This window comes from Bos grunniens, chromosome 9 (genome assembly GCF_055505025.1).
Source record: "Bos grunniens cultivar Pamir isolate PY7600 chromosome 9, Bosgru_T2T1.0, whole genome shotgun sequence".
NCBI lineage: Eukaryota > Metazoa > Chordata > Mammalia > Artiodactyla > Bovidae > Bos > Bos grunniens.
The window spans coordinates 32,348,034-32,368,019 of record NC_141173.1 but is presented as its reverse complement, the minus strand read 5'-3'; the positions used below and the strand labels follow the sequence as shown (position 1 = coordinate 32,368,019).

General features: G+C 38.5%; 1 long non-coding RNA gene across 2 annotated transcripts in view; it reads left to right on the top strand.

Moving 5' to 3' along the window:
* LOC147365749 (uncharacterized) overlaps positions 1-10,601 on the top strand; it is a 115,686-nt gene extending 105,085 nt beyond the window's left edge. For both annotated transcript variants that reach the window (XR_015132714.1, XR_015132711.1), the window contains exon 3: positions 10,460-10,601. This is a non-coding gene — a long non-coding RNA (uncharacterized LOC147365749). The remainder of the gene's footprint in view (positions 1-10,459) is intronic.
* Positions 10,602-19,986: the final 9,385 nt, after the last annotated feature.

Genomic DNA, 19,986 nt, shown 5'->3' with positions numbered 1-19,986 from the left:
TAGTATCTCAAGACCTGTAGCTCAGCCCTTCTTGGCATTTATAACTTCCTTTTGTCACAGTGACATCTTTACTAATAGTCCTGCAAGGATAAGAAATGACAACTTGAAGTGGTGGTGGTATCTAAGGTGAGAGGGACTGTAGCTGCAGCTCAGGGATGAGGTGAATGCCACTTGGGGCCAAGGTGACAATGTCATGGGGCCATTCTGTGAAAAGTATAATACACTCTCTACGTAATAAATACAGTATAATGGAGGCTATATCTTTGCATACTCAGGATTTGTAAATCTCACTTATTAAAAGTGAAAATGCTAGTATTTCAAGACCTATAGCTCAGCCCTTCTTGGCATTTATAGCTTCCTTTTTTCACAATGACATCTTTACTAAAGGCCCTGCAAGGATAAGAAATGACGATTTGAAGTCGTGGTGGTATCTAAGGTGAGAGGGGACTATAACTGCTGCTCAGAGATGAGGTGAATGCCACTTGGGGCCAAGGTGACAATGTCATGGGGGCGATTTTGTGAAATATATAGTATACTTTCTATGTAATTAATACTCAGTTCAGTTCAGTCAGTTCAGTTCAGCTCAGTGGTGTCCAACTCTCTGTGACCCCATGGACTGCAGCACGCCAGGCTTCCCTGTCCATCACCAACTCCCAGAACTTGCTCAAACTCATGTCCATCGAGTCAGTAATGCCATTCAACCATCTCATCCTCTGTTGTCCCCTTCTTCTCCTGCCTTCAATCTTTCCCTGCATCAGAGTCTTTTCCAGTGAGTTAGTTCTTCACATCAGATAGCCAAAGTTTTGGAGTTTCAGCTTCAGCATCAGTCCTTCCAATGAATATTCAGGACTCATTTCCTTTAAGATTGAGTGGTTTGATCTCCTCGCAGTCCAAGGGACTCTCAAGAGTCTTCTCCAACACCACAGTTCAAAAGCATCAGTTCTTCAGTGCCCAGCTTTCTTTATGGTCCACCTCTCACATCCATACATAACTACTGGAAAAACCATAGCACTGACTAGATGGACCTTTGTTGGGAAAGTCATATAGTTTGGAAATCTACTTGATCGCAATATACACCCAGATATAGGATTATGATTTTATTTTTATGTATAAATTATACATATTATTATTGTAAAAAAGTAATTTTAATTTTCTTTTTTATAATCTGCTATTATTTCAAAATTTCTGTCATGGATATATTTCTTTTTAGAAATTATAAAAAAATGATTTTTATCAAAGAACAAGGTCCTATGTACGGTTTCAGGTGACTGCTACTGTTTTGCATTCCCTTGCTCCACAGGCCACTGGCAAAGGAATATACATCCTCTGCCACATTTATACCTTTAGAATTTCATGAGCTGTTCCTTTCTAAGAAGCCCATATTCAAACTACTTATTTTCTTCTTCTTCTAATGCCTCTAATGTAGATTGTGCATGCTACTTAATTGGTCAGCCAAACATTCTGTGGGGACAGTTTTAAGAAATTGAAAAACACATCTGTAGGGAATATACAGGGAAAATATTTTTATGTAGTTTTTTCTATAATATGGAGTAATTGCAATCCCAGAATACTAGGCATATTACATCTCAAATAAGATTTACATTCTTTGAACTCAGTTAATTAGTTTGTTTTGTAGTTTATTTAATCCGTGATCAATAAATTACAAAACTCTAGGCAAGCCATTCCAAAATACAATGCTTGTAAAATCTCAGGATGAGCAACTGCTTGCACCTTCAAATCCATGTTTTACAATGTTCATGCTTTTATTATTGTCTTTTCACATGCTACATATTCAATAAGCTATTACTGAACAAAGTGTAATGTCTAAACTAATACTCTACACTATAAAATAGTATTACACATTATGCTATAATGCTGGGATTTTATGCCCCCATAAAATTGTTTTAGGAAATGATTTTTGGGTCCAAGCTTTAGGCTTTTTTCCCTTGAGTGCATCTCATTTTAAAGCAGTTTAGTTGGCATTTATTTTTCTTGAAAATCAAACACCATGAAACATGATAGAATATTGATCACTTTCTTTTGCTGTTTTCAGAATCTATTATCTCTGTTGTGACAGAGAACTCTTAATACTGGATGGTTTGGTGGCTGCCCATGATTCATGGGAAGATTTTAGCAGAGGCCTCAAGCCATGCACAGGATGGCATCTATGACACCTACAGACAATTCCTTGGAGTCCTCCCTGAACTCTACATCTAGCTCAGACAGAATGCAACTTTCATGTCAAGATTTTGGTCCTTTCCTAGATATAAACAGCTATGATGACTGTCACACGATTTTTGTGACAGTGAATTTAATGTGTCAACTTGACTGGGATGCCCAGATGGCTGCTAAACAATTATCTCTGTATGTGTCTGTTAGGGTGTCTTTGGAAGAGATTAGCATTTGAATCAGTAGACTGCATAAAGAAGACAGCTCTCACCAATACTGGTGGGCATCGCATAGTCCCTCGGAGGCCTGAATAGAACAAAAACACAGAGGAATGGTATGTTCACTGTTTTCTCACTGTCTCCTTGAGCTGATACATCTTACACTGCATTAGACATTGGCAGTCTTTTATATACCTATATATGTATATATCCGGTTGGCTCTGTGTTTCTGAAGAACACTGATTAATACATCTCTCTACCTTTTTTTCTCCTGTGCCACATATGACAGCTGAATTTTACATTCATGACACAATCATATACATGAATCAAACAATTTGTAGATACTTGGAAATATTCCTAAAACTGTTAAGATGAAAGTGAAGTGAAGTGAAAGTTGCTCAGTTGTGTCTGACTCCTTGCGACCCCATGGACTATATGGTCCACGGAATTCTCCAGGCCAGAATACTGGAGTAGGTAGCCGTTCCCTTCTCCAGGGGATATTCCCAACCCAGGAATGGAACCGGGGTCTCCTCTGCAGGCAGATTCTTTACCAGCTGAGCTACATGGGACACCCATTAAGAGGAAAAGATAAGAGCAAACAAAATAAAGTAAAAACTTCACACAGACCATGTATTTATGTAATAGTCATATAAGCTTTATCCCCAATAGGTGCTCCTTAATGAGCTTAAAAGGTGGCCCAGGAAAATTTTACAGGATGCCTTAAATTTTTCTAGGTATCTACTCAATAGATAACACAAATAAAGACAGACCAGCAGGCAATAGCACCCCACTCTAGTACTCTTGCCTGGAAAATCCCATGGACGGAGGAGCCTGGTGGGCTGCAGTCTATGGGATCGCTATGAGTCGGACACGACTGAGCAACTTCACTTTCACTTTCATACATTGGAGAAGGAAATGGCAACCCACTCCAGTGTTGTTGCCTGGAGAATCCCAGAGACGGGGGAGCCTGATGTGCTGCCATCTATGGGGTCGCACAGAGTCGGACACGACTGAAGCGACTTAGCAGCAGCAGCAGCAGCAAATATAGAGTGTATATACTACTGAAGAAAAACAATATCCATCACAATTCTACCTGATTTTTAAATACTGAATTCAAGTTGGACGTCACCAAAGTTAAAAACCTTTGTCGTTCAAAGGATACTCTTAAGAAAGTAAAAAGAGAACTCATGAAAGCATTTATCATATATCTAAACATATATCTGATCAGGAACTTGCCTATAGAATGTATTAAGAGTCTTACAATTCAATTATAAAAAGGCAATTTAGCCCAGTTAAAAAAACGGACAAAGGATCTGAATAGACATCTCTCCAAGGAAGTATACAAATTGCCAGGAAACATATAAAAATATTCTCAGTATTACTAGTTGTGAATGAAAAGTGTTGCCTGCCATATCAGTACACAAAGGATGTTGCCGCTGTCAACCTTTCACATTACTGCCCCTGATAATGAGCCCTGAGGAAGTTCAAGATGGAGACAAATTGGCTGCCAGCTGCCCAGCCCCCAGCCACTGCTGCCACCTGGAGTGGTGCACCCTGCGGGCACTCCGGGTGGGAAAAAGCCAGAATACTGGCCCTAGATAGCTAAGGTGCATATTCAAGGAAAGTTTTCAACTCTTACATCTTCCTATATATAAACTAGTGTTAAATTCCTTAACTTGAGATACCTGGTTTTCTTTAATCAACAGCAATCTTTTGAAGTTCCAATACCTGATCTTTGTTGCAAAAGCTCCTGTATATCTTGGCTCTTCTCTTACATCTTTGGAGCAGTTTCTCTGAGCTCTCTGAGAGGCTGCATCCTGGGCTTAAGTCCTCAGTTTTGTCCCACCAAATAAACCATAATTCTCAAGTTTTAGGTTGTGCAATATTTTTCAGTAGACATAGGCATTAAGGAGATGACTATCAAAACCATACCTGCTAAGATGACTACACAAAAAAGGCAGATAATAAAAAATGTTAGAGTGAATGTAGAGAAATTAGGGGTTTCTTACAACACTGGTGGGTATGTGAAATGGTGCAACCACTCTGGAAAACAATTTGGCAGTTTTGCAAAAGGATAAATATAGAGTTATGATAAAGACTCAGCAAACCTACTTCTAGGTGTACATCCAAGAGAAATGAAAACCTATACACAATTATTCATAGTAGCTTTTAAAATAATAGCTCCCAAATAGAAACAACCCAAAAGTCTTTCAACTGATGAGTTTTTGGATAAGCATAATATGGTATATCCAAACCATGAGATATTATTTAGACATAAAAGGGAATGAAGTACTGATACATGCTACACCATGGGTAAACTTTGTAAACATTATGTTAAGTGAAAGAAGGCAATCACTAAAGACTGACTTTATATTATTCCATTAATATGAAATGGAATAGACAGATATTTAGAGAGAAAGTAGATTAGTGGTTCCCTGGGGCTGGAGAAGCTGGGGAGAAATGAAGAGTGACTGCTAGTGCATATGGGATTTTGGGTGGGGGGTGATGAAAATGTCCTAAAGTTGATTGTGGTGATAGTTGTCCACCTCTATAAAGATACTGTGCGTGCTAAGTTGCTTCAGTCCTGGCCAACTCTTTGAGATCCCAGGGACTGCAGTCCGGCAGGCTACTCTGTCAATGGAATTCTCCAGGCAAGATACTAGAGTGGGTTGCCATGCCCTCCTCCCGGGGATCCTCCTGACCCAAGGATCAAACTCATGTCTCCTGCAGCTCCTGGATCGCAGGCAGATTCTTTACCACTGAGCCACTGGGGAAGCCATATAAATATACTAAAAACCATTAATTATGTGTTTAAATAAATGAAGTGAGTTTTATGGTTATATTAATTAATCCTCAATAATACACACACATATTACATATATATGTGTGTGTGTGTGTGTATATATATATATATATATATATGTATGTATATAATTGAAGGGCATGCTCCTGGCTCTGCCGTAAGGGAGTATTTCTGTTTTACCCAAAATGAAGAAGCCTGACACTCCTCCCAGATTTTTCTTCATACAGCTAAAAAAAATCTCTGGATATAACATAACATTAAGCACAGGAAAACTGAAAGGTGGAAATAAGGTCGGCAGCCATGGACTTCAGCATTTTAGGAATGACACAGTAGTGACGAGAAAATCCCCTTCTGCCTTTCACGGTTCCACCATCACTCCCCACAGAGAGCGGCAGCGCACTCTGGTTCCCCCACCGTGAGCTGTCGGTGAGGCCCAGCTGGAAGCTGTTCTTCCATCTCTGCCCAGCAGAAGCAGGCAGCAGCTGTCTGATTCCCCTGCCAGGGTACAATTGGTAAGAAGGAGGGGGTAGTTGATCTTCCATTCCCCATAGGGCAGAAGTAGGCAGCCCTTTGATTTTCCTGTCAGAGTCGTTATCAGGGAGGCTGTGGGAAGTGGCTCTTACTTTTCTCACCTGGTGGAAGCAGATGACACTGATCCCGCCTCTCAGGGTAGTGCTGGCAGGGTCTGCTGATTGAGCTGAACCCTACCCAGCAATGAGACTCACTGAGGTAGTGTGAAGTGCCATCTCTTGTCCTGGTGGGGAGCTGAGCCTCCACCCCCACCTGGCATTATGAGGTAAAAAAAGGTGGTGGCAGGCAGTGCTGGTTGGCACTCTGCCTTTATTTCCTCCTGTAGTGTCAGGGGGACCTGTGCAGAGCCGAGTGTCTGACCCCCACCATGTGACAACAGAGAAGTATGAGTCAGTCCTCTGTTTACTCTATGCTTAGTGACAGTGGAGTCCAGAGGGGAGGTGATCTTAAAACCTCATTCAGAGCCAACGTGGCAGTGCGAGTCAGTGCTACGCTTTTGCTGGCATGATGTTGACAGGACCCACAGGGAAGTTGGTCAACCATACCCATTCAACCCTCACACTATACCTAAAAAGGGGGACTCCCTACTAAAAAATGATGCATAAGGTTTTTGCATTTTGTATAATATGCAACGGAGAAGGCAATGGCACCCCACTCTAGTACTCTTGCCTGGAAAAACCATGGACGGAGGAGCCTGGTAGGCTGCAGTCCATGGGGTCGCTGAGAGTCGGACATGACTGAGTGACTTTGCTTTCACTTTTCACTTTCATGCATTGGAGAAGGCGATGGCAACCCACTCCAGTGTTCTTGCCTGGAGAGTCCCGGGGACGGGGGAGCCTGGTGGGCTGCCGTCTGTGGGGTCGCACAGAGTTGGACACGGCTGAAGTGACTATGCTAAGTCTCTTCAGTTGTGTCCGACTCTGTGCAACCCCATAGACAGCAGCCCACCAGGCTCCTCTGCCCATGGGATTCTCCAGGCAAGAGTACTGATAGCATAATATGCAAAGTGCCCAGGATATAACAGAAAACTGGGGCCTCTCAGGTGGTGCTGGTGGTAAAGAATCTGCTTGCCAATACAGGAGACATAGAAGACTCAGGTTCGATCCCTGGGTTGGGAAGATCCCCTGGTGGAAGGCATGGCAGCCCAACTCCAGTATTCGTGCCTGGAGTATCCAATGGACAAAGGATCCTTGTGAGCTTATAGTCCATAGGGTTGCACAGAGTCTGACATGACTGAAGTGACTTAGCATGCATGCATGCATAACAGAAAATTACTTACCATACCAGTAAACAAGAAAATAACATAAATGAGAAACGAAAATCTGTAGAAACAATACTGAAATCAATCAGATGTTGGAATTATTTAACAAGGATTTTAAACAGCCATAAGAAAAATGCTTCAACAAGCAGTATGAATTTTTAATGAAAATGAAAAGAAATGTATAGATAAGAAAGGGCAATTATGGAAAGGAACCAAATGAAAATTATATAACTGACAAATATAATAACCAAATTAAAAAACTCACTGGGTCACCTTAATAGTAGAGGGGAGATGACAGAGGGTAGAATCATGGAACCTAAGTGCAAATCAGTAGAAATTACCCAATCTGAACAACGGAGAGACAGTAGACTGAGAATAAGAACAATATCAACAGGATGTCAGGGACAATAAATGAATAACAAACCAACAGTGAGCTAACAGGTTATCATAAGATACTCAGAAAGAGAATAGAAATTGAACCTAAAAAATTAGCTGAAGAAATAAAGGCTGACATTTCCCAAAGTTAGTAGAAGACTTATGGATATAAAAAGCTGAGTGAAGTTCAGATTGGATAAACCCAGAAAGTGAAAGACATTAAACAATCTTGAAAAGAGCCTGATAGACTAACATATTACTTATAGGGAAACAGTGGATTTTTCATCTGATACTACGAAGGCCAAAAGACAGTGTCATAATATTTTTCAAGATGTTTCTTTAAAAACAGCATAATTGATAACTTTTTTTTTAGCAAGACTAGCAAAAACTCTACATATCAGGAGTAAAATATGTGATATAATGACAGATTCTACAGACATTTAAGTGGATAACTGGGTATTACTGTAATAGCTTTATTTTCACAAATTCAACAACTTAAAAGAAATAGACCAAAAAAATTTCAAACCATACATTACAAGCTTTAAGTAAGATGGAATAACCTGAATGGTTGTATCATCCTCATTAAAGAAATTAAATTTGTTACTAAAATCTCTTGAAAAAGAAAAAGACTGGAGAAGTGTACAAAAGTTTTAAATATTTGACACCATTTTCCACACAATTTACCCCTGGAAAAAGAAATGGAGAGAAATATTTTCACTCATTTTATGAGGCTAGTAGTAGCTTGACCTCAAAATTAGACAATAACAGTACCAAAAAAGAAAACTACAGATACAATATATTCCATAAATTTAGACAAGAATCCTTAACAAAATATTAATAAATGTAATCCAACAACACATCAAAAGAATTATAAACCTTAAACAAGTAGATTTATTCTAGGAATACAAGAGTAGTTCAACTTTTTAAAATCAATCAATTTAATCTACACTATCAATAGGCTAAAAGTGACAGATCATACGAATATATCAAATGATGAAGAAAAATATTTGACAATACCCAAAAAACATTCATGACAAAGACTCTCAGCAAGCTAGAAATAGAGGGGAACTTCCTTAAACTGATAGAGGTATCTATAAACTATCTATAGCTGGCATCAATGCAGAAACACTAAACATTTTCCCTCTAAGATCAGGAGCAAGACAAAGATGTCTGCCTTTATCACTTTTATTTCAACATAATATCAGTAATTCTAGCTACTGCAACAAGGCAAGAAGAAATCAAAGGCTTACAGAATGGAGAATAAAAAATAAATATGCTTATACTTGTAGATGACATGATTGCCTATGTAGAAAATCAATGAATCAACATAAAGTCTTCTTTATTTAATTAGTTAGTTCATCAATTTCACAAGATACAATGAATTAATCACATTTCTACGTATTAAAAATGGCCGTGTGGAAATCAAAGTTTAAAATACACTGCCATTTACAATCACCCTAAAGAAATTGTAACATTAGACATAAAACTTAATAAAATATTTATAGATTCCATATGCTAAAAGTTACAAAATGTTCATGAACAAAATTGAAGACAACCTAAATAAATGGAAAGGTGTATTATGTGCATGGACTGGAAGACTCAATATTATAATGATGTTACTTTTCCCCAAACTGATCATAGGGTTAATTAGATTCCTATCAAAGTCCAAGCAAAATTTCCTATAGACATAGACAAACTTTTTTAAAAGTTATATGGAAAGACATAGTCTCTAGTGTAGTTGATCTTGAAATAGAAGAATAAAGTGGAAGAAATCGTTTTAACCATATTAAGGTCTTTGTCTCATTTTTACCAATTCCTTCATTCTATTCTGTTTCAAATGATATGCTGTAGACTCTACAACTCTAGACACCATTGTTTTTCTCTGAACAAGGTTGGGTTTTGTTCGGGCAGGCTGAGTTCTGAGAAATTAGGAAGGTGGAGGCTTGGCTTTCACTTTGTTAAGTAGGTCTTTGTTTTTATTTTGCAGTTGAGTCTCTAGTCCTGATACGTTTTTGTTTCAATGGAAAGTCACTATGACTTGGCCAGACATGAACTGCAATGTTCCTCTTGCTATGGGAAGCTGCGGAAATTTTTGCTCAGCTTTTTCAGACTTTTAGTTGATAACCTTGCCCCCCGCCTGCCGCCACCCCTCCCATTATGAGCTGTTCTGCAGTCAACTAAGGATTTGAGAGGAGTTTCTGTACAGATTTTGGTGTTCTCCACTGTCGGTCCCTCGATTTCCAGGGGCTCTAAATATGAACTAAATGTGTTCTCTGACTTCTCAGGGAAATGAGAGTGCAGCTTTCTTTTTGATCTGAATTTAGGTATTTGGGTTGGGGAAAGGCTTGGGGGAAAAGCCAAACAAATGTGATCTTACCTACTTTGGTTCCTTTCTCTCAAGAGTTGAATCCCCTCCAGTTTCCATATGCTTTCTGTGACTCTCCAGTGCCTTTCCACAGTTGCATTTTATACTTCGTTTACAGTTTGCAATTGTTTGGGCAGGAGAATTACGCTGGTAACAAGTTACTTTACCATTACCCTTGGAACATAGTAAACCTCATTTTTATTGTTAATATTATACTACAGAGAATTTGCATGTTTTTATCTTATTATTATTGTGAACATTTATTATTACCAATTTCACCTCCATTTCTCCTTCATTATCATTTTGCTTTTGACTTAGTAAATGTAATTGTGCTTTTATTACTGGAAGTGTTTTGGCATCATTCTTACTTGGGCATAAAATGAGTGTAGATGACAAAAAAAAATGAGTGTAGATGTACTATGGATAGTTTATCCATACATTTTTTATTACCAAAATTTATCTATGGGTGAGGTTAAAAAGAAACCATCAAAAATAAATGTCTCAGAACTCACAAGCATATAATTCCTGTATCTATTAATACATATCAGTAACTTCATGATTATCAATAGCAGTACTTAAATAATAACACAGTTATCATATGCATTCTTTGAGCACTATGGTTAAGGAGCACAAAGTTATCAGCATGGCAGTTGAAATGGGGTTTTGATTTTGTTTTCCTTCTTGCTTTGGCTTCATAATCCCATGACTACTCCTGATTAGGATATTTTTGTCTTCAGGCTTCAGTGAGCTGTGTTCATGAAAAGCAGAACAATAGAGGACGAATGAGGAGGTAAATGAAGAGGCCATGGAGGAGAAGAAGTCTTTACTTGAATAATTATAAATTGTTCACGGGGAATGGTTGAATATATATTAGTGATCTTGACTTGTGGCAATACATTTACTGAGAAAATAACTCGCATTACTCTACAGTGAGAGTGTTCAGCAAGTAACAGCTCAGGGCTCCACTTCATTTTCCTTTCAAATTAATCTCCTCAAAGTCTTTCTTCAAGAATCCATTAGTAGGTCAGAGGGCTTAGCATCAGTTTCATTCTTTTCTATTCTTTTTCCTCTCGTCGCTCCCCCCAGCCCCTGCTTAGACGCTGTTTTTCTGTCTCCTTTTAGAAGCTATAAAAATATGTAAGTAATAAATTATTTTTTCTTCATTAGTCATTATGTGCATATGACACTTAAGTAAAGATATGGTTACTTAGTGGAATGGATATTTATAAAGTAAAAGGAACATTGTTAATAACTAACATATGGATTTTCTAAGTAATTTGGGGCATTTGCTAGTATAAATGTAAATATTTTAGGTGGAAAATATGCAAATGTCCAAGCAACTGCCCATCCATCAGGGTTGCTGTAATTTTTATTAGGCTTGTGAAAAGTTAAGGAATGTAAGACTGTGCATTGTAACTTACCAAGTTCAACTCAAGTGCAGTATCCTTAACCACTTGAAAACTGAAGAGTATTATAATGTTCCTAACTGTGTTTGTTTGTGAAAGTTATAAAGCATATCCTTTATCAGTCTCTCCTTAAAAGTATTCTAACTAAAATTTCTTGGTTTCCTCAAATACACAAATGCGACTTTGAAAACTTTGTTGATATAAAAGAGGACTAGATACTGTAGTGCGTGTTAGTCACATCAACCTTGCTGAGAGCTTTAAGCTATAAGTTTTGAAAATGGAAGTGGAAGGTAAAACTCCCATCAAAAACTAAAATTATAGACGCTGTAGGGGCTTCTCTGGAAGTCCAGGGGATAAAGAATCTGCCTTCAATGCAAAAGACCCCAGTTCGATTCCTGGGTCAGGAAGATCCCCTGGAGAAAGAATAGGCTACCTGCTCCAGTATTCATGGGCTTCCCTGGTGGCTCAGACAGTAAAGAATCTGCCTGCAATTCGAGAGACATGGGTTTGATCCCTGGGTTGGGAAGACCCCCTAGAGGAGGGCATGGCAACCTACTCCAGTATTCTTGCCTGGAGAATCCCTATGGACAGGCTCCCCATGGACAGAATCCCCCTGGTGAGCTATAGTCCATAAGGTTGCAGAGTCGGACATGACTGAGAGACTAAGCACAGCACAGCACACAGACCCTGTAAATTCTATGAGTATCTATATATACAAATAAAAAAGGGCTCCACCAAAGAGGCTAGATCCTCCAGCTGCTTCTCTCTATCTTATTCTCTAGTTGCCTGGCAATGGACAAACTTAAGTTAGATTTTAACTGAAAGAGAAGGAGTTCCCTTGGATTGTTTTATTCTTATTCTATTGTTTGCAATTTATTATGAGTTTGTATTCCTCTTTTTTGTTGATATACATACATATATGTACACACAAACACTTATTGCTTATACGTTTGCTTTTAAAGTATTGTAAGTGACCTAAGTATGATGTAGCAGCAGTGATAAGCCCACTGACTGACAGTTTGATCGATTTACCTAAGTGGCTGCCTTCCTCCTACGCTAGTTCTCCTGGATTTCTTCCAAAGAAGTAAATTCAAACCAAGATGACTACCCTTTCAGAGCTTTTCTTTCATCAGTGGTATGTGGGTAATTGCACTCTATTGCTAGAGGCTCAAAGAGCACAAAATGTTTAGCTTTCTAGTTACTAAATCTGAAGCATATTTTTTTAGGAACATAAGGTGAAACTTCTAGTTTTATATAACAGTTAAAATTTGAAATTGTGATGAGGTGAACGATTCACCCAAAAGTCCTTATAAGGAATATCTTATGAGAAAGACAGTCATATTGAAAGGAAGTGGGTAGTGAGGAGGTACCAGGAAAGCGCAGTGGAAAGGGCACTTCTGACCACCACAGAGCTGCTAGTGGGCAGGTGTGGCTGGGAACTGAGGTCCTTTTGGTCTCTTCCAGTTCTGTAAGTGATGTTAAATGAGATAGGGGAAATGAGGAAGTGAAATAGAGAGGTAAAACAGAAAAGCAGAGTGTCTGTAGAATTTTAGTAATAGCGCTGAAAGTTTTTCTGGATTGGTGGGTGAGACAATAGAGAGTAGCTGTTATGCAAAAGAGTGAAAGAGAAGAAAAAAATGATTTTTTTTAAACTGTTGCTGTGGGTTATAAATTAAACCACTAAAATTGTATTATATGCAAGTAAAGACTGCAATTTCTTTTAAATTACTCTTAGTTGCTGCTTTGAATGTGACTTTGAGTTGTGCCCAAGACACGTGGGGTCCCAGATTTATTTTGTTTACAAAAATTCATGATTTCTAAGTGTGAAAAGGTACATTAAAAGTCAGTTTATCTTGCAGAATAAGAGGCACAAAACCAGGCATGGAAAGAACAATAGAGACCTTGAGTTCTTACTCTGTTCTTCCATCAACTACCTGGATGACTATGGAGAATTTTTAACTCTTCTGGGCCACATTTTCTTAATTTGAAAAATAAAGAACCAGATGAGGTAATTGAAAGGCTAGCTTTTGCCTCTGAAAATCTGGTTTTATGAGTTAAAATGTCAGCATGAGCAAATGGAGTTATTTTATGACTATTGACACATTTATAAAATAATAATTACAATGATAAAACCAGCTGTCCCATAATGAATCTTTCTCTTTGTGTCAAGAATTATCTGTTATCTAACCATGTCTCATTTAATTTTGACAATAGTCCTTCAAGATGGGTGTTATTTTCCTCCTTTCATAAGTGAGGAAACTGAGACTCAAAGTTTAAATTGGCTGAGACCTCATGTTTGCAGCTAATTGAGTGAGATTTAAACCCAGGTCTGCCTAATTCTGATGTCAGGATGGTATCAGGAAATGTGTCTACAAAAGAAGGCTTGAGCCCCCTGGCCTTCAAAACCAGCAACTCCCAAAAGGTATCACAACCATTTCCAGCATCCCCAGAGCGGGGCTTGGCAGGATGCTATAATCTTTCCATCTGTTGTGTGTGGTTAGCTGCTCAGTTGTGTCTGACTCTCTGCGACCCCATGGATGGTAGCCCACCAGGCTCCTCTGTCCATTGGATTCTCCAGGCCAGAATACTGGAGTGGGTTGCCATTCCCTCCTCCAGGGGATCTTCCCAACCCAGGGATCAAACCCAGTTCTCCCGCATTGCAGGTAGATTCTTTACTGACTGAGCCACCAGGGAAGCCCAGTGTGCCATCCCAGCTAACCTTTTCCACTGTCTTTGCATCATTCACTAGGTGAAGAATTGCTACTGTTTTAAGGTGAGCCTACAGCTTGTTCTGTGTAGGGTGGAATCAACTGCTGGGTTCTATATAGGAAGGTGCAGAATGGTATTCTTAGAAACTCCACACTACTTTTTATTCTTTCAAATTTCAGGCCTAAAGCATCTCTGCTCAGGCCCATAGCTACTCTTGAAAGAGTCTGTTGAGTTTTATGTAACAGGCATCCAGAATCTCAGTAAGTCTCTTAGGGAAAACAATTCTGAGAGTTCTGACTTTTTGTTAAGTATAACTTAGAATCAAGATTGCCCAGAGAAATATCAATAACCTCAGATATGCAGATGACACCACCCTTATGGCAGAAAGGGAAGAGGAACTAAAAAGCCTCTTGATGAAAGTGAAAGAGGAGAGTGAAAAAATTGGCTTACAGCTCAACATTCAGAAAACGAAGATCATGGCATCTGGTCCCATCACTTCATGGGAAATAGATGGGGAAACAGTGTCAGACTTTATTTTTTAGGGCTCCAAAATCACTGCAGATGGTGACTGCAGCCACGAAATTAAAAGACGCTTACTCCTTGGAAGGAAAGTTATGACCAACCTAGATAGCATATTCAAAAGCAGAGACATTACTTTGCCAACAAAGGTCCGTCTAGTCAAGGCTATGGTTTTTCCAGTGGTCATGTATGGATGTGAGAGTTGAACTGTGAAGAAAGCTGAGCACTGAAGAATTGATGCTTTTGAACTGTGGTGTTGGAGAAGACTCTTCAGAGTCCCTTGGACTGCAAGGAGATCCAACCAGTCCATTCTGAAGGAGATCAGTCCTGGGTGTTCTTTGGAAGGAATGATGCTAAAGCTGAAACTCCAGTACTTTGGCCACCTCATGCGAAGAGTTGACTCATTAGAAAAGACTCTGATGCTGGGAGGGATTGGGGGCAGGAAGAGAAGGGGACGACAGAGGAGGAGATGGCTGGATGGCATCACCGACTCTATGGACGTGAGTTTGAGTGAAATCTGGGAGTTGGTGATGGACAGGGAGGCCTGGCGTGCTGCAATTCATGGGGTTGCAAAGAGTCGGACATGACTGAGCGACTGAACTGACTGAACCGAAGATCAGGAGGCTTCTCTTGTGGCTCATCTGGTAAAGAATCCACCTGTCAATGCAGGAGACATAAGAGACGCAAGTTCAATGCCTGGGTCGGGAAGATCCGCTGGAGAAGGGCGTGGCAACCCCCTTGAGCATTCTTGCTGGAGAATCCCATGGACAGAAGAGCCTGGTTGGCTACAGTCCATAGGGTCGCAGAGTCTGACTTAGTGTGTGCGTGTGTGTGCATGCACACACACACACAGAGTTTAAAGTTAGTCAATGGGAGGAATTCCCTGGTAGTTCAATGGTTAAGAATCTGTCTTCTAATACAGGAGACACAGGTTCAATCCCTGGTGGGAGAACTAAGATCCCACATGCTGTGGGACAACGAAGCCTGTGCTCTGCAACTAAAGAACCTATGCACTGCAGCTACTGAGCACACGTGCTCTACAGCTCATGTGCCGCAACTTGAGTAGCCCGAGCACCACAGTGAAGACCCAGCGCAGCCAAAAAATCAATCCATAGGCCCTAAGACAAACACATTCCCTCTTTCTCTATTTATAAAACTCAAGCTCCCATGCCTGTCCAAGTGAAAAGACCCAGATGGGGAAGGGAGAGTGATGTATGGAGCTGTCTGCACCCATTTCAGCCAGACAACGTGCCATCTTACACCCAAACCAAATTTATGGAGGAAACATCTCAGTCGAGTCCTAGACAGAAAGAGCGATGATAGGAGCTTGTTGTCTCGACCTATAAATCAAGTTGTAAAATTTTAGGGAATGCATCACAGTCATCTTCCACATAAATTTTTATGCATAATTGTGATCTTTACAGGTTGAATTAATTGTTCTCTCTTCTGTGGCCCTATACTACATTTATCTATATCTTTACTATCATATGGACACAACTTTTTTCTTGCATTACTGTGATTTATGTATGTGTTTTCTCTCTCCTCCTAGATTGTAAACTTCTTAATGCCAGAGACCATATTTATAGACTCAAACTGAATATTTAAATGTTTAGAAATTGTTTAAATCTTTCTGATAGTCTCCTACCATATATCTATGAAACATCTAAAGTTAAAATTTAAAGTTCAAAATAATGACTTTAACTCAGAATTCAAGGTTGGGTAAAATGTTTAGGATTATTTTTTTGTAAAAAACAAAATGTTAGGAAAGAGGATTATCAATATAAATAATATGTCCTTACAATTTAGCCAAGTCAGAGCCTAACAATAGGAGAAATTCTGTGAAATAGAAAGAAAAAGCATAATCATTTTCTGTTGACAATCTCCCTTCATAAAGCCAGGCTAGTATCTCAATAGAGAACAGTGCTCTTAGAAGCATTCTAGACTTTTGAAAGATTCAGTTATCATTTCTGTCCCATATTCTGTCCTTAAGAGAATAAAGATATACAGGATAAATGATACATTTCAATCAAAGAGAGATAATGGCTTTATCAATTTATATATGTTGTTAAAATTTTAAATGTCACTCACTTTGATTCACTGACCATTCAGAGATGATCAGTTATATTGCCATTCCAAAACCCTTGGGAGCTATTTTTTCCCGCTCTTTGCTTTTTTGAAATATATCCTTTATCCATACCTTAATGAAGATCGAAGTATGAAGTTCTAGAGATTTTCACTGATAAATTCTGAAAGGTCGATAAACTGACATTTAGCCCAGAGATCCTGATAATCAAGATTGTGTCAGGACTTTTCACTTTGTTTATTATTTATTATCTCTCTGCCTACCTACCATTTACTTTGTATGTCATCTATCTATCCAGCCATTTAGCCACCTTTTTTCTTAGTCTAAGAATCTGCATTTAATAGAACAGTCCTCTAATTTTACAAGCATGTTTTCCTCCTTCGTTCCTTGTCTCTCTTCCCACTTTCATTCCGTCTTTTCTTCCTAGAGATCCTACTTTAGACCAGGCACCATATAAAAGGGAAATACATACAACCTATGAGAGCAAACGCTAGAGCACTTACAGTATGGTAGTGACACAGGCTGGTAAAGAAGTCATTTAACAAAACGAGATAAGCAGCTCTCAAGAATATATTCAAAGCAAAATGAGAGCAGAGAGGAAAGAGCAGGTAAGAAAAAGGGATAACATTTGAGTCAAAATTTGAAAGATGAGTATGTAGGAGTTTTTACACAGACATTTCAGGCAGAGGGAATTATATATGCCAAGGCATAGTTGAGACACGTGAGTCAACAGGGCATATTCAGAGCCTTAGAAACATTCGATATTGCCTGTGAGGCAAGTGTGTAGGAGGAGTTAGGGATGGGATGATGCAAACAATGACCTTGGCTGCCAGGAAGCTTGTCCTTTATCTCAAAGGCTCTGAGAGCCATTGGAGGATTCTGAGCAGAGAATGACAAGCTCTACCTTGCATTTTAGATGGATGCAGGGCAAGAATGGAGGACGGGAACAGGAAAAGAAAAGTAATCTTCCTTCTTATATCCTTATGTGTCCTTATATCTCAATCCAGGTGAGCAAAGCCAAGGGACTGAAAAAGGGTAGTGTTAATAACAATGGAAAACAAGGGAGATAAAATTAACCTAGTGATTGGATAAGGGGGATGATGAGAGAGACTCTATGGTTTTTTAGCTCTCACTGCACTCCTTGTATATTTCTCATTTGAATTGTAACATTTGTTTTATTAAACATTGAACTTTTTACTATCATTTTTATTGAAGTATAGTTGATTTACAATGTTTCAGGTGTACAACAAAGTGATTCAGTTATATATATATGTCATATATATATATATATGTATATGTATGTATATGACAGTTGCTGGTTGCCCAGTCATGTCCAATTCTCAGTCATTCCCTTCTCCAGGAGATCTTCCCGACCCAGGGATCAAACCTGCATCTCTGATGTCTTCCACATTAGCAGGCAAGTTCTTTACCACTGATGCCACCAGGGAAGTCCAGGGTCTTCATAGTGTATCATAAAGATGTTATGTTACCTCTGACAGTGTTGGAGATATATATTGGTTAATTTTTGTATACTCTGATCTATGAGATTCCCATAATGAACCATAAGAAACTTTTTGGCAGTTTTGGAAAAAATGCTATAGTTGGCGTGACTCCTGCTTTTAACTTGTGTTTAACATTCTCCTTTTGTTCCATCCTGAATAGCTGGAGGAGTGCATGATTGAGCTTGTCAATTTGAAATATGGTTTTTAGATTTCAAGATATGGTAGAGATTTTTTTACTCTTCATTTCATATGACTGAAGGAATTAAGTAGCTATTTTGAAAGATATTTTTGTTCCCATTCTGTGAGACATTCCACTCAGGACATTTATTTCTTTTCCATTTCTTTAGTAGTAGTAATGATAATAATAATAATTGTGATAGCTAACAATTATTGAAATACAGGTATGTGCTAACACTATATAAATTGCTTTAAATGAATTATCTCATTTACACTTCACAATAAGTCATCTATGAATAAATGTTGTGATATCCGTTTTGCAAATAAACTGAGGCATAGAGAATTTAAGAAACTTCTTTAATGTTAAGTAGCTTAAACAAACAGAGCTGGGATAAGTTTGTCTGACTTAATCACTTTACTATATCAGAAGTCCCTTTATATGCTTCTTTAAATATATACATATATGTAATGTTTATATATGTATATAACTTCAAAAGGAACATTGTTAAGGCTGGCAATCAGATAACTTCATACTGGACTTTATTTCTTGTGTTTCTTGCTAAGTATGTAATTTTAAGGAATCATTTATTTGCTTATGCAAAAACTCTAGAAGTTGAAAATAGTAACAAGTTAAGATTCATGTGACAAACAGGTAGAATCTGTCTTAAGGACATAGATTCAAGTTTTTTCTTTTATAGAGTTTGGGCAGAAAAGTGTTCTAAAGTGTGCATTCAACTAAGAGAGAACCTTTTAAGTGACAGGTCTGAAGTTTTCAACTTGTACCCACAGCTCTATTAAAAACCTTAGGCATTTTTCTCACTTCAGTTGGTATTGAATAAAGTATTTTTAAAAAGTGGGTATCTCCTGACTGGGAGACTTGCAAATGGCCATTTTTATTCAAAAACTTTACCTGCAGTTTTACAAATAATAAATATATCTTAATTTGAGAAATTTCCAGAAGTGTTCAAGCTCATAAAGTGGAAAGAATATTACTAAAATACAGTGAAATTAGGGATAGAAATTGACTGCAAGCAAGAAGACAGGTTGTTCTCTTGGTTACCAGCCTTTCCAATGAATGTCACCTCTCCTTTTCATCCTAGGATAGCAAGTGTACTTGAGTCCCATTTCCACCAAGATTGTCTTCCTGATCTTTCATTAGATCTGACTGGCAAATAATTGAAATGGATACCCTTCCAAAGATATTTTCATTTTAGAGGCATCAGATATTTTACCTGAGGCGATAAATACATAACAAAATTTTAGGCAGGAATCAGGAAGTAGAGGTAGTTATTTAAGCCCCTGGGAACTTTGTCATCTCCACAAAGTACAGCAGTATTTGTCTGTATGCAAAGCTGATCCTGTCTGTTTAGCTAATGTTATCTTCTTTCAGATTGAGCTAACTCTGATATTCTCTCTTCAATGATCATATCAGTCAGGCACCTGCATTCAAGTGTCCTCTGTATACAAAGGAGAGCATGGCAATGATTCATGTCTTTTAATTTCAAGCTAATGGTAGAGAAAGGAACCACAGATAGTAAAAATCACAATTAGCATTTGTTTACTGAATCACAGTTTACAAAACACTCTTTATATGCATGGTCTCATTTAGTCTTCATCACATTTCTAAAAAGTAGACATTTTCATTATTTCTGTTTTGCAGCTAAAGACACTAAGCTTTACAGGGAATTGAAGCTGGTCTCAAGTCATCTGGCTATTAAACTGCAAAGTGAGGGCTTGAACCCATGTCACTGCTTCCTATAATTCTTGGGACATGATAGCTAAATAAATATTGGTTTTCTTTCTGATTTCTTCACTTACTGTCTGCCTGCCTGCCCTCACTCATTATTCCCTTTCTTCTCTGAAGCTGT